The sequence below is a fragment of the Pseudophryne corroboree genome, chromosome 6 (assembly GCF_028390025.1).
Source record: "Pseudophryne corroboree isolate aPseCor3 chromosome 6, aPseCor3.hap2, whole genome shotgun sequence".
NCBI classification, from domain to species: Eukaryota; Metazoa; Chordata; class Amphibia; order Anura; family Myobatrachidae; genus Pseudophryne; species Pseudophryne corroboree.
Window position 1 is genome coordinate 745,116,322 of NC_086449.1, and position 12,594 is coordinate 745,128,915.

Sequence of the window (12,594 nt, forward strand, 5' to 3'; positions counted from 1 at the left end):
CCCTGAGTAGCTCGACAGTCTCTCAGTTAGGCTCAGATATAACTATGGAGGAAATAGATAATGCACTTAAAACTCAGAAATCAGGTAAGGCCCCTGGTCCTGATGGGATGTCAATTATGTATTACAAGAAATTTAAGGGGATCCTATTACCCCACCTTTGTAGGCTTTTTAATGGTTTCCTCAGAGGTAACCCTCTGTCGCCCCGTACACTGGAGGCACGAATAGTTTTAATCCATAAACCTGGGAAGGACCCCAACTCCTGTGCTAGTTACCGCCCCATCTCGTTACTAAATAACGATATTAAACTCTTTGCCAAAATCCTAGCCTTGAGACTAAACTCAGTTCTCCCGCGTTTGATACACGCTGATCAGGTGGGCTTCGTCCCAGGCCGACAAGCTAGAGACAACACCCGCAGAACCATTGATTTAGTCCATCTTATTAACAAAGCTAGATTACCTTCTCTCCTTCTCTCGCTTGATGCAGAGAAGGCTTTTGATAAAATACTTTGGCCCTTCATGTTCGCCACTCTGCGTAGGTTCGGCCTGGGGGGAAGCCTACTCCAGGGTATTCAGGCACTCTACTCCAACCCCTCCGCCAGGGTTCGGGTTAATGGCAAGGACTCTCACCTCTTCCACATCAACAACAGTACACGTCAGGGGTGTCCCCTGTCACCGTTAATTTTTGCTATGACCATCGAACCCCTGGCGTGTATGGTTAGGGCCAACCCCGATATTAAGGGTATCTCTGTTGGTGACGAGGAGTTTAAACTGTCATTATTTGCAGATGATGTTCTGTTAACTCTCTCCTCCCCCAATATATCTATCCCCAACCTATTTAAAACCCTATCTTCATACTCTCACTATTCGGGATATCGTATCAATTATTCCAAATCGGAGGCCCTCCCCTTGCATCTTAATGAGGATACCAGATCTCTCCTAGCTGCTAACTTTAATTTTTCTTGGCCCTCCAAGAAAATTAAATACTTGGGCGTGTTCATCACAAACTCCTACGACTCTCAATACTCTGAAAATTTTCCAGCAATATTTAAGTGTATAGAGTCGGACCTTCGTGCTTGGGACAAACAGATTATAGCCTGGTTCGGACGGATTGTCTGAGTAAAGATGAACATCCTACCCAGGCTCTTGTATCTGATTCAAACAATCCCCATAAGCATCCCCGCTGAGGCTTTATGTCAAATGCAGAGACTCTTCCTAAAATTTGTATGGGCTGGTAAGCCTCCTAGAATTAGGACCTCCACCCTGGTGCGTGACCCACTAGCTGGAGGCAGAGGATTGCCGGACATTCGTAAATATTATCATGCAACTCACCTGAGCCAGGCTATTGCCAGGTTCTCTCCAGCGCCCCATCTACCCTGGATCCGGATTGAGCGTCTGGCGGCCGGGGTTTCCACTTTGGTCTCCCTACTCACGCCGGCAAAGCCAATACGGCCAATACAAGCGTGTGTCCCCTCCACTAAATTCACCTGCTCCCTGTGGCATTTCTGCATTCGGCATTATGGTCTATCCACTTTCCCTTCGCCCATCACTTCCATTTGGGATAATCAGGATTTCCCCCCTGGTTCCACCCTAAGGTCCCATTCGTGGCTTCACCTGAATCCGCGTCCGGGACTGGTGTTCGATTTTATAGAAGGTTCCTCCTGGCGCTCCCTACATTCTCTGTGTGACAAATATGACATCTCCCAACCTGTATTTTACGAATATTTACAAATCCGCTCCTTCTTTAGCTCCCTTCCTAAATCCCAGGTTATTCGGCAACTCACCCCTTTGGAGCGTCTTTGTATTTATTCTCCTATGCGGCAGGGTATTATTTCTATACTTTATGGTTTACTACGTTCTTTGAAGGCAGCGAACATACTTCCCCATGAGCGTAAATGGGAACAGGACCTTGGCCCCCCCCCTGCAGAGGACTCATGGGAAACCATTAGACAAAATGTAGCCCAGTCCTCAATCTCCTCCTTAGTGAAAGAAAACTCCTATAAAGTCTATACAAGATGGTATCGGGTCCCTGCAACACTACATAGGATTTTTCCCGGGTCCTCCCCATTGTGTTGGCATGGGTGCGGCCAAGTTGGAGATTTTAAACACATCTGGTGGTCATGCCCCAAAATACGCACGTTCTGGGCTTGGGTGGAAACCCTTATTGGATCTATTTTCTGTTCGCTGATAACCTTGGGCCCCTGGTCGGCCCTACTGGGTCTACCTTTGTCCAATCTAGACAACCAGGCGAACAGCCTGGTACTCCAAATTTTACATGCCGCCAGATGTGTGATAGCTAAAAATTGGAAAAAAACCAATACCCCCCCTAGGAGCATGCTAATAGCTAAAATATGGCATATTTCCATGATGGAGAAAATCACAGCTGCCTTGCGGGACAGGTCAGAGAAATATAGGAGGATCTGGGAACCCTGGTTCACCTATACTATGCCCTCTAATGCCGGGGTGTGATATTCTATGTCAAATGGGTCCCAATAAACAAAAGAGGTACTATACTGTCCACAGTTGTAAAGATGGTAAAGATTGCAGCTAGGGGGTGCTACTCCCCACGGCATGACTCTACCTTGTATGTTCCTGGGATGATCCCCCACTCTCCCCTCCCCCCCTCCCCTTTCTCTCTCTCTCTCTTCTTCTCTTCATCTTTGATTTTCTCTTCTTATCCTTCTCTTTACTTTTCGTTCAAACACAGAAAAACTGTTGTCGATATATATATATGATATTGATGATGTACTACCCTGTTGTTGTTACATTTGGTTATTCCCCACGGGATAACATGTATGTGATTTTGAATTTATTTGGAGTCATCATCTCCTGTTTGATTTGTAGCAGCTTATTCGACTCCTCTTCAATAAAAATATTGCATTAAAAAAAAATAAAAAAACCCAGCTTAAATCATAGAATTTGGGGGTCATTTTGATCCCATAGTTTTATTAACCTCAATAACCATAATTTCCACTCATTTCCAGTCTATTCTGAACACCTCACACCTCACAATATTATTTTTAGTCCTAAAATTTGCACCGAGGTCGCTGAATGGCTAAGCTAAGCGACACAAGTGGCCGACACAAACACCTGGCCCATCTAGGAGTGGCACTGCAGTGTCAGGCAGGATGGCACTTCAAAAAAATAGTCCCCAAACAGCACATGATGCAAAGAAAAAAAGAGGCGCACCAAGGTCGCTGTGTGACTAAGCTAAGCGACACAAGTGGCCGACACAAACACCTGGCCCATCTAGGAGTGGCACTGCAGTGTCAGGCAGGATGGCACTTCAAAAAAATTGTCCCCAAACAGCACATCATGCAAAGAAAAATTAAAGAAAAAAGAGGTGCAAGATGGAATTGTCCTTGGGCCCTCCCACCCACCCTTATGTTGTATAAACAGGACATGCACACTTTAACAAACCCATCATTTCAGCGACAGGGTCTGCCACACGACTGTGACTGAAATGACTGGTTGGTTTGGGCCCCCACCAAAAAAAGAAGCAATCAATCTCTCCTTGCACAAACTGGCTCTACAGAGGCAAGATGTCCACCTCATCATCATCCTCCGATTCCTCACCCCTTTCACTGTGTACATCCCCCTCCTCACAGATTATTAATTCGTCCCCACTGGAATCCACCATCTCAGGTCCCTGTGTACTTTGTGGAGGCAATTGCTGCTGGTGAATGTCTCCATGGAGGAATTGATTATAATTCATTTTGATGAACATCATCTTCTCCACATTTTCTGGAAGTAACCTCGTACGCCGATTGCTGACAAGGTGAGCGGCTGCACTAAACACTCTTTCGGAGTACACACTGGAGGGAGGGCAACTTAGGTAGAATAAAGCCAGTTTGTGCAAGGGCCTCCAAATTGCCCCTTTTTCCTGCCAGTATACGTACGGACTGTCTGACGTGCCTACTTGGATGCGGTCACTCATATAATCCTCCACCATTCTTTCGACATGTCAGTAATCGTTGGCAGATCCTTCAGTCCGGACCAGATGTCAGCACTCGCTCCAGACTGCCCTGCATCACCGCCAGCGGGTGGGCTCGGAATTCTTAGCCTTTTCCTCGCACCCCCAGTTGCGGGAGAATGTGAAGGAGGAGATGTTGACGGGTCAAGTTCCGCTTGACTTGCCAATTTTCTCACCAGCAGGTCTTTGAACCTCTGCAGACTTGTGTCTGCCGGAAAGAGAGATACAACGTAGGTTTTAAATCTAGGATCGAGCACGGTGGCCAAAATGTAGTGCTCTGATTTCAACAGATTGACCACCCGTGAATCCTGGTTAAGCGAATTAAGGGCTCCATCCACAAGTCTCACATGCCTAGCGGAATCGCTCTGTTTTAGCTCCTCCTTCAATGTCTCCAGCTTCTTCTGCAAAAGCCTGATGAGGGGAATGACCTGACTCAGGCTGGCAGTGTCTGAACTGACTTCACGTGTGGCAAGTTCAAAGGGTTGCAGAACCTTGCACAACGTTGAAATCATTCTCCACTGCGCTTGAGTCAGGTGCATTCCCCCTCCTTTGCCTATATCGTGGGCAGATGTATAGGCTTGAATGGCCTTTTGCTGCTCCTCCATCCTCTGAAGCATATAGAGGGTTGAATTCCACCTCGTTACCACCTCTTGCTTCAGATGATGGCAGGGCAGGTTCAGGAATGTTTGGTGGTGCTCCAGTCTTCTGTACGCGGTGGCTGAATGCCGAAAGTGGCCCGCAATTCTTCGGGCCACCGACAGCATCTCTTGCACGCCCCTGTCGTTTTTTAAATAATTATGCACCACCAAATTCAATGTATGTGCAAAACATGGGACGTGCTGGAATTTGCCCAGATGTAATGCACGCACAATATTGCTGGCGTTGTCCGATGTCACAAATCCCCAGGAGAGTCCAATTGGGGTAAGCCATTCTGCGATAATGTTCCTCAGTTTCCGTAAGAGGTTGTCAGCTGTGTGCCTCTTCTGGAAAGCGGTGATACAAAGTGTAGCCTGCCTAGGAACGAGTTGGCGTTTGCGAGATGCTGCCACTGGTGCCGCCGCTGCTGTTCTTGCTGCGGGAGGCAATACATCTACCCAGTGGGCTGTCACAGTCATATAGTCCTGAGTCTGCCCTGCTCCACTTGTCCACATGTCCGTGGTTAAGTGGACATTGGGTACAACTGCATTTTTTAGGACACTGGTGAGTCTTTTTCTGAGGTCTGTATACATTTTCGGTATCGCCTGCCTAGAGAAATGGAACCTAGATGGTATTTGGTACCGGGGACTAGTTGGCTCTGAATTAACGGTGGATACCGGAACCACGTTTCTCACAGCCCAGGCTGCCAAGGCGATGTTTCATCTTCCTCGCAAAGGACTGTTGGACAGTCAATTGCTTACTGGAAGTAGTACAAGTGGTCTTCCGACTTCCCCTCTGGGATGACGATCGACTCCCAGCAGCTACAACAGCAGCGCCAGCAGCAGTAGGCGTTACACTCAAGGATGCATCTGAGGAATCCAAGGCAGGAGAGGACTCGTCAGACTTGCCAGTGACATGGCCTGCAGGACTATTGGCTTTCCTGGGTAAGGAGGAAATTGACACTGAGGGAGTTGGTGGTGTGGTTTGTAGGAGCTTGGTTACAAGAGGAAGGGATTTAGTGGTCAGTGGACTACTTCCGCTGTCACCCAAAGTTTTTGAACTGGTCACTGACTTATGATGAATGCGCTGCAGGTGACGTATAAAGGAGGATGTTCCGAGGTGGTTAACGTCCTTACCCCTACTTATTACAGCTTGACAAAGGCAACACACGGCTTGACACCTGTTGTCCGCATTTGTGTTGAAATAATTCCACACCGAAGAGCTGATTTTTTTTGTATTTTGACCAGGCATGTTAATGGCCATATTCGTCCCACGGACAACAGGTGTCTCCCCGGGTGCCTGACTTAAACAAACCACCTCACCATCAGAATCCTCCTTGTCAATTTCCTCCCCAGCGCCAGCAACACCCATATCCTCATCCTGGTGTACTTCAACAGTGACATCTTCAATTTGACTATCAGGAACTGAACTGCGGGTGCTCCTTCCAGCACTTGCAGGGGGCGTGCAAATGGTGGAAGGCGCAAGCTCTTCCCGTCCAGTGTTGGGAAGGTCAGGCATCGCAACCGACACAATTGGACTCTCCTTGGGGATTTGTGATTTAGAAGAACGCACAGTTCTTTGCTGTGCTTTTGCCAGCTTAAGTCTTTTCATTTTTCTAGCGAGAGGATGAGTGCTTCCATCCTCATGTGAAGCTGAACCACTAGCCATGAACATAGGCCAGGGCCTCAGCCGTTCCTTGCCACTCCGTGTCGTAAATGGCATATTGGCATGTTTACGCTTCTCCTCAGACGCTTTTAATTTTGATTTTTGGGTCATTTTACTGAACTTTTGTTTTTTGGATTTTACATGCTCTCTACTATGACATTGGGTATCGGCCTTGGCAGACGACGTTGACGGCATTTCATCGTCTCGGCCATGACTAGTGGCAGCAGCTTCAGCACGAGGTGGAAGTGGATCTTGATCTTTCCCTATTTTAACCTCCACATTTTTGTTCTCCATTTTTTAATGTGTGGAATTATATGCCAGTAACTATCAATAGCAATGGCCTACTACTATATATACTGCGCACAACTGAAATGCACCACAGGTATGGATGGATAGTATACTTGACGACACAGAGGTAGGTAGAGCAGTGGCCTTCCATACCGTACTGCTATATATAGTATACTGGTGGTCACTGTGTCAGCAAACTGCAAAACTAACATGCACCACAGGTATAGAATGTAGATGGATAGTATACTTAATGACGACACAGAGGTAGGTACAGCAGTGGCCTTCCGTACTGCTATATATAGTATACTGGTGGTCACTGTGTCAGCAAACTGCAAAACTAAAATGCACCACAGGTATAGAATGTAGATGGATAGTATACTTAATGACAACACAGAGGTAGGTACAGCAGTGGCCTTCCGTACCGTACTGCTATATATAGTATACTGGTGGTCACTGTGTCAGCAAACTGCAAAACTAAAATGCACCACAGGTATAGAATGTAGATGGATAGTATACTTAATGACGACACAGAGGTAGGTACAGCAGTGGCCTTCCGTACTGCTATATATAGTATACTGGTGGTCAATGTGTCAGCAAACTGCAAAACTAAAATGCACTACAGGTATAGAATGTAGATGGATAGTATACTTAATGACGACACAGAGGTAGGTACAGCAGTGGCCTTCCGTACTGCTATATATAGTATACTGGTGGTCACTGTGTCAGCAAACTGCAAAACTAAAATGAACCACAGGTATAGAATGTAGATGGATAGTATACTTAATGACGACACAGAGGTAGGTACAGCAGTGGCCTTCCGTACTGCTATATATAGTATACTGGTGGTCACTGTGTCAGCAAACTGCAAAACTAAAATGCACCACAGGTATAGAATGTAGATGGATAGTATACTTAATGACAACACAGAGGTAGGTACAGCAGTGGCCTTCCGTACTGCTATATATAGTATACTGGTGGTCACTGTCAGCAAACTGCAAAACTGAAATGCTCCACAGGTATAGAATGTAGATGGATAGTATACTTAATGATGACACAGAGGTAGGTACAGCAGTGGCCTTCCGTACTGCTATATATAGTATACTGGTAGTCACTGTGTCAGCAAACTGCAAAACTAAAATGCACCACAGGTATAGAATGTAGATGGATAGTATACTTAATGACGACACAGAGGTAGGTACAGCAGTGGCCTTCCATACTGCTATATATAGTACACTGGTGGTCACTGTGTCAGCAAACTGCAAAACTAACATGCACCACAGGTATAGAATGTAGATGGATAGTATACTTAATGACGACACAGAGGTAGGTACAGCAGTGGCCTTCCGTACTACTATATATAGTATACTGGTGGTCACTGTGTCAGCAAACTGCAAAACTAAAATGCACCACAGGTATAGAATGTAGATGGATAGTATACTTAATGACGACACTGAGGTAGGTACAGCAGTGGCCTTCCGTACCGTACTGCTATATATACTGGTGGTCACTGTGTCAGCAAACTGCACAACTGAAATGCACCACAGGTATAGAATCTAGATGGATAGTATACTTAATGACGACACAGAGGTAGGTACAGCAGTGGCCTACTGTACCGTAATGCTATATATTATATACTGGTGGTCACTGGTCAGCAAAACTCTGCACTGTACTCCTCCTATATAATATTATACTGGTGGTCCCCAGTCCCCACAATAAAGCTGTCACAACTGAGGGCCTGAGCTGACGGGAGGCAGCCTCAGTTGTAGGGGCTGAGATGTACCGGAACCTGGGAGGTTGTATCAGACCCCTGGACATGTAAGTAACATGAATAATAACTGCCCGAAGGCGTGACCACGACAACTTGGATAAAAGTCAATGATGTTTATTATGACAACTCCGCAACACAGCAGCAGTAAAAGAAAACATAAAAGTCAGCAAAGAATAAATACAGTTCCTGGGTACTACAGGGTGGCGGGAGCCACAGGGCTCTGGTAGTGTGAGATAGTTCTTATAATCTTCTAGATGGAAAGTCCTTACCAGGCCCGACTGTAGCAATGGAGATAACCCAGGATTGTACCAGCTGGTGTTCCAGGAAAAGCTGGGTTGCTGAAGATAAAACGGCTGCTGTGGATACTGGCTGGAACCAGACTGTTGTTAGCACGGAGTGGATACTGGCTGGAACCAGTTAAATAATAAATGAAGCTTGAGAGCGATGCAATATGAATGAAATGTAGAACTTGAGAGCGGAGAAATAATAATACCGGTGGAGAGTGGTAAAGTGTAGAAAGGACACCGGCCCTTTAAGAGAAGCTGTACTCTGCTGGAAGCTGGGCTGGAAGCAGGTAATGTTGTAGCTGGAAACAGATGAATCCACAATGGATCGGAGAGTCAGGCTACACCGCAGGTGGAATGCTGGTGCGGGTCTCTATGGTGGAAGTCTTGAGACAGGAGCTGGAACCTGGAAGACAATCACAGGAGAGAGACAAACAGGAACTAGGTTTGACAACCAAAGCACTGACGCCTTCCTTGCTCAGGCACAGTGTATTTATACCTGCAGCAAGGAAGGGATTGGCTAGGCAATTAAGCAGATTAACAATACTGACAACAGATTGGAGTAAATGATCAGCTGACAGAATCCAAGATGGCTGCGCCCATGCAGACACTTGGAGGGAAGTTTGGTTTGTAATCCATGTGGTAATGAAAACAGCAATGGCGGCGCCGGCCACTGGAGACAGGAGGCGCCAGGCTGACAGATGCACATCCAACCACGCGGACACAGCGGAGGCCGCGGCTGACGTAATCGCCACTCAGACACTCTGCATGCAGAAGTTCAGGGACGGCGGCGGAGGCCGCGGGAGACGCCATGCCAGGTGTAATATGGCGTTTACTGTGACAGTGTCCCAGAGTGACAGGAGAGGATACAGGAATGTACACATCAGGATAACAGATGGGATCCGGTCCTGGAGCGCTGAGCCAGCCTTAGGAGGCATCTGATGGGTAAGAAATGGCGTCCAGATACCCGGATCGTGACAGCACCCCCCCTTTAGGAGTGGCCCCAGGACACTTCTTTGGCTTTTGAGGAAACTTGGAATGGAATCTCCGGACCAAGGCAGGAGCATGGACATCAGAAGCATTGGTCCATGAACGTTCCTCAGGGCCATAACCCTTCCAGTCAATAAGATATTGTAGTTGACCATAACGGTGACGTGAGTCCAGGATCTTGGCTACTTCATACTCAACGCCTCATTGAGTTTGGACTTTCGGAGTTGGAGGAAGTGAGGAATGAAACCGATTCAAGATCAGCGGTTTCAACAGGGAAACATGGAATGTCCTGGGTATTTTTAAGAAGGGAGGCAACAGAAGTCTGTAAGCAACAGGATTGATGACTTGTTCAATCTTGAAAGGACCGATATAGCGAGGTGCAAACTTCATACTGGGAACTCTTAACCTCAAATTCTTCGTGGATAACCATACCCGATCACCCACCTTGAGAGCAGGAACTGCTCGACGCTTCTTATCCGCAAACTTCTTGTACCTGAACGATGCCTTGAGCAGAGCTGATCGTACGCTCTTCCAGATATTGGCAAACTGATGCAAGGTGATATCCACTGCGGGAACAGAAGTTGCTGGAAGCGGTTGGAACTCAGGGACTTTAGGGTGGAATCCAAAGTTAGTGAAGAATGGTGTTGAAGCAGATGAAGAATGATACTGGTTGTTATGACAGAACTCGGCCCAGGGAAGTAATTGAACCCAGTCATCTTGAGAGGAGGACACATAGATGCGGAGGAAGGCCTCCAAGTCCTGATTCACCCTCTCGGTTTGACCATTGGTCTGAGGATGGTAAGCCGTAGAAAACTTTAGCTTGACTTGGAGGACTTGACATAAACTTTGCCAGAATTTGGCTGTGAATTGAACTCCTCGATCTGAGATAATTTCTTCAGGAAGACCGTGGAGTCGGAAGATCTCTTGTATGAATACTTGAGCCAACTTGGAAGCTGACGGAAGACCGGTGAGAGGAATGAAGTGTGCCATCTTGGTGAACCGGTCAACTACCACCCAGATGGTATTGAACTTGTTGCACATGGGTAAATCTGTAATAAAATCCATCGACAAATGGGTCCAAGGTCGACGGGGAACAGATAGTGGAACCAGTTGCCCCGCAGGCGACTTGCGGGATACCTTATGTTGAGCACACTTTGGGCAAGATGCAATAAACTCCAAGACGTCCTTTTTCAGAGTTGGCCACCAATAGGACCTAGAGATAAACTCCAGGTTTTTTTGGATACCTGTATGTCCGGCAAAACGGGAAGCATGGGCCCAATGCATGAGCTTCTTCCTTAGCATCGGTTTCACAAAACTTTTCCCTGATGGGGGCGTAGAGTCCATCCCTACCGTGGAGAATGCCAACGGATTTATAATAGGATGCTTGTCTGAAGACTCTGACTCATTTTCTTGCTCCCATGAGCGGGAAAGGGCATCGGCCTTGCGATTCTGAGAGCCCGGACAGAACTGGAGTTTAAAATCGAACCTGGAAAAGAAAAGTGCCCATCTGGCCTGACGAGGGTTGAGACATTGTGCGCCTTTCAGATATAAAAGGTTCTTGTGGTCTGTAAGTATGGTGATTGAATGAGAAGCTCCCTCCAACAGATACCTCCACTCTTCTAGAGCGAGCTTGATGGCTAGCAACTCCTGGTCGCCAATGGCATAGTTGCGCTCAGCTGGAGAGAACTTCCGGGAGAAGAAACTGCAAGGGTGTAAATGGCCATCTTTAGCCCTCTGAGATAACACCGCTCCTACTCCAACGGAGGAGGCATCCACCTCTAAGATGAAAGGAGAGTCGATGTCAGGCTGTTTCAGAACAGGCGCAGAGATGAACCTTTGTTTTAAAAGATGAAATGCTTGCATGGCTTCTTCAGACCACTTGGACGGGTTAGCACCCTTCTTAGTGAAAGCAGTAATAGGCGCCACAATGGTGGAAAAGTCTCGTATAAACTTTCGGTAATAGTTGGCGAACCCTAAGAACCTCTGGACCCCTTTGAGGGTTAAGGGTACCGGCCAATTTTGGATTGCTTGTAGTTTCTCAGGATCCAGCTCTAGTCCGGAACCGGACACAATGTACCCTAGAAACGGAATGGACTTGACTTCAAAGACGCATTTCTCTAATTTGCAATAGAGATGATTGACACGGAGACGGGACAGAACCTCTTTAACCCAAAAACGATGTTCCTCTAAATCGTTGGCAAAAATGAGGATATCGTCTAGATAGACCACGACATGACGGTATAGAATGTCTCTGAAGATCTCATTGACAAAATGCTGGAAGACAGCTGGAGCATTGCTCAATCCGAAGGGCATGACGAGGTACTCATAATGTCCGTCACGGGTGTTAAAGGCGGTCTTCCACTCGTCACCCTCACGGATCCGGATGAGATTGTATGCACCTCTCAAGTCAAGCTTTGTAAAGATGGTAGCTCCGCTAACTCTGTCAAAGAGCTCAGTAATCAGGGGTAAAGGATAACGGTTCTTGATGGTAATGTCGTTCAAACCTCTGTAGTCGATGCACGGCCGCAGACCACCATCTTTCTTTTTTACAAAAAAGAAGCCTGCGCCGGCTGGGGAAGAAGAAGGTCGAATGAACCCCTTTGCTAGGTTCTCTTTAATGTATTCCTCCATAGAATGCGTCTCAGGCAGAGACAACGGATAAGTTCGGCCTCGAGGTGGAACCTTCCCTGGAACGAGATCAATCGGGCAGTCCCATTCTCTATGAGGAGGAAGGATATCAGCAGAAGCTTTACTGAACACATCCGTGAAATCTTGATATGGAGGAGGTGGAACATCAGACGACCAGGGGGAGGAAGAACAGACAGGCAATACTTTAAACAAACATGTCTCAGCACAGAAGGAACCCCATGCCAAGATTTGCGTAGTCGTCCAATCAATTGTAGGATTGTGAAGACGGAGCCATGGAAGGCCCAGGACCACAGGATGTGTGGCTCTTGGAATCACTAAAAAAGAAATAAGTTCGGAATGAAGAAC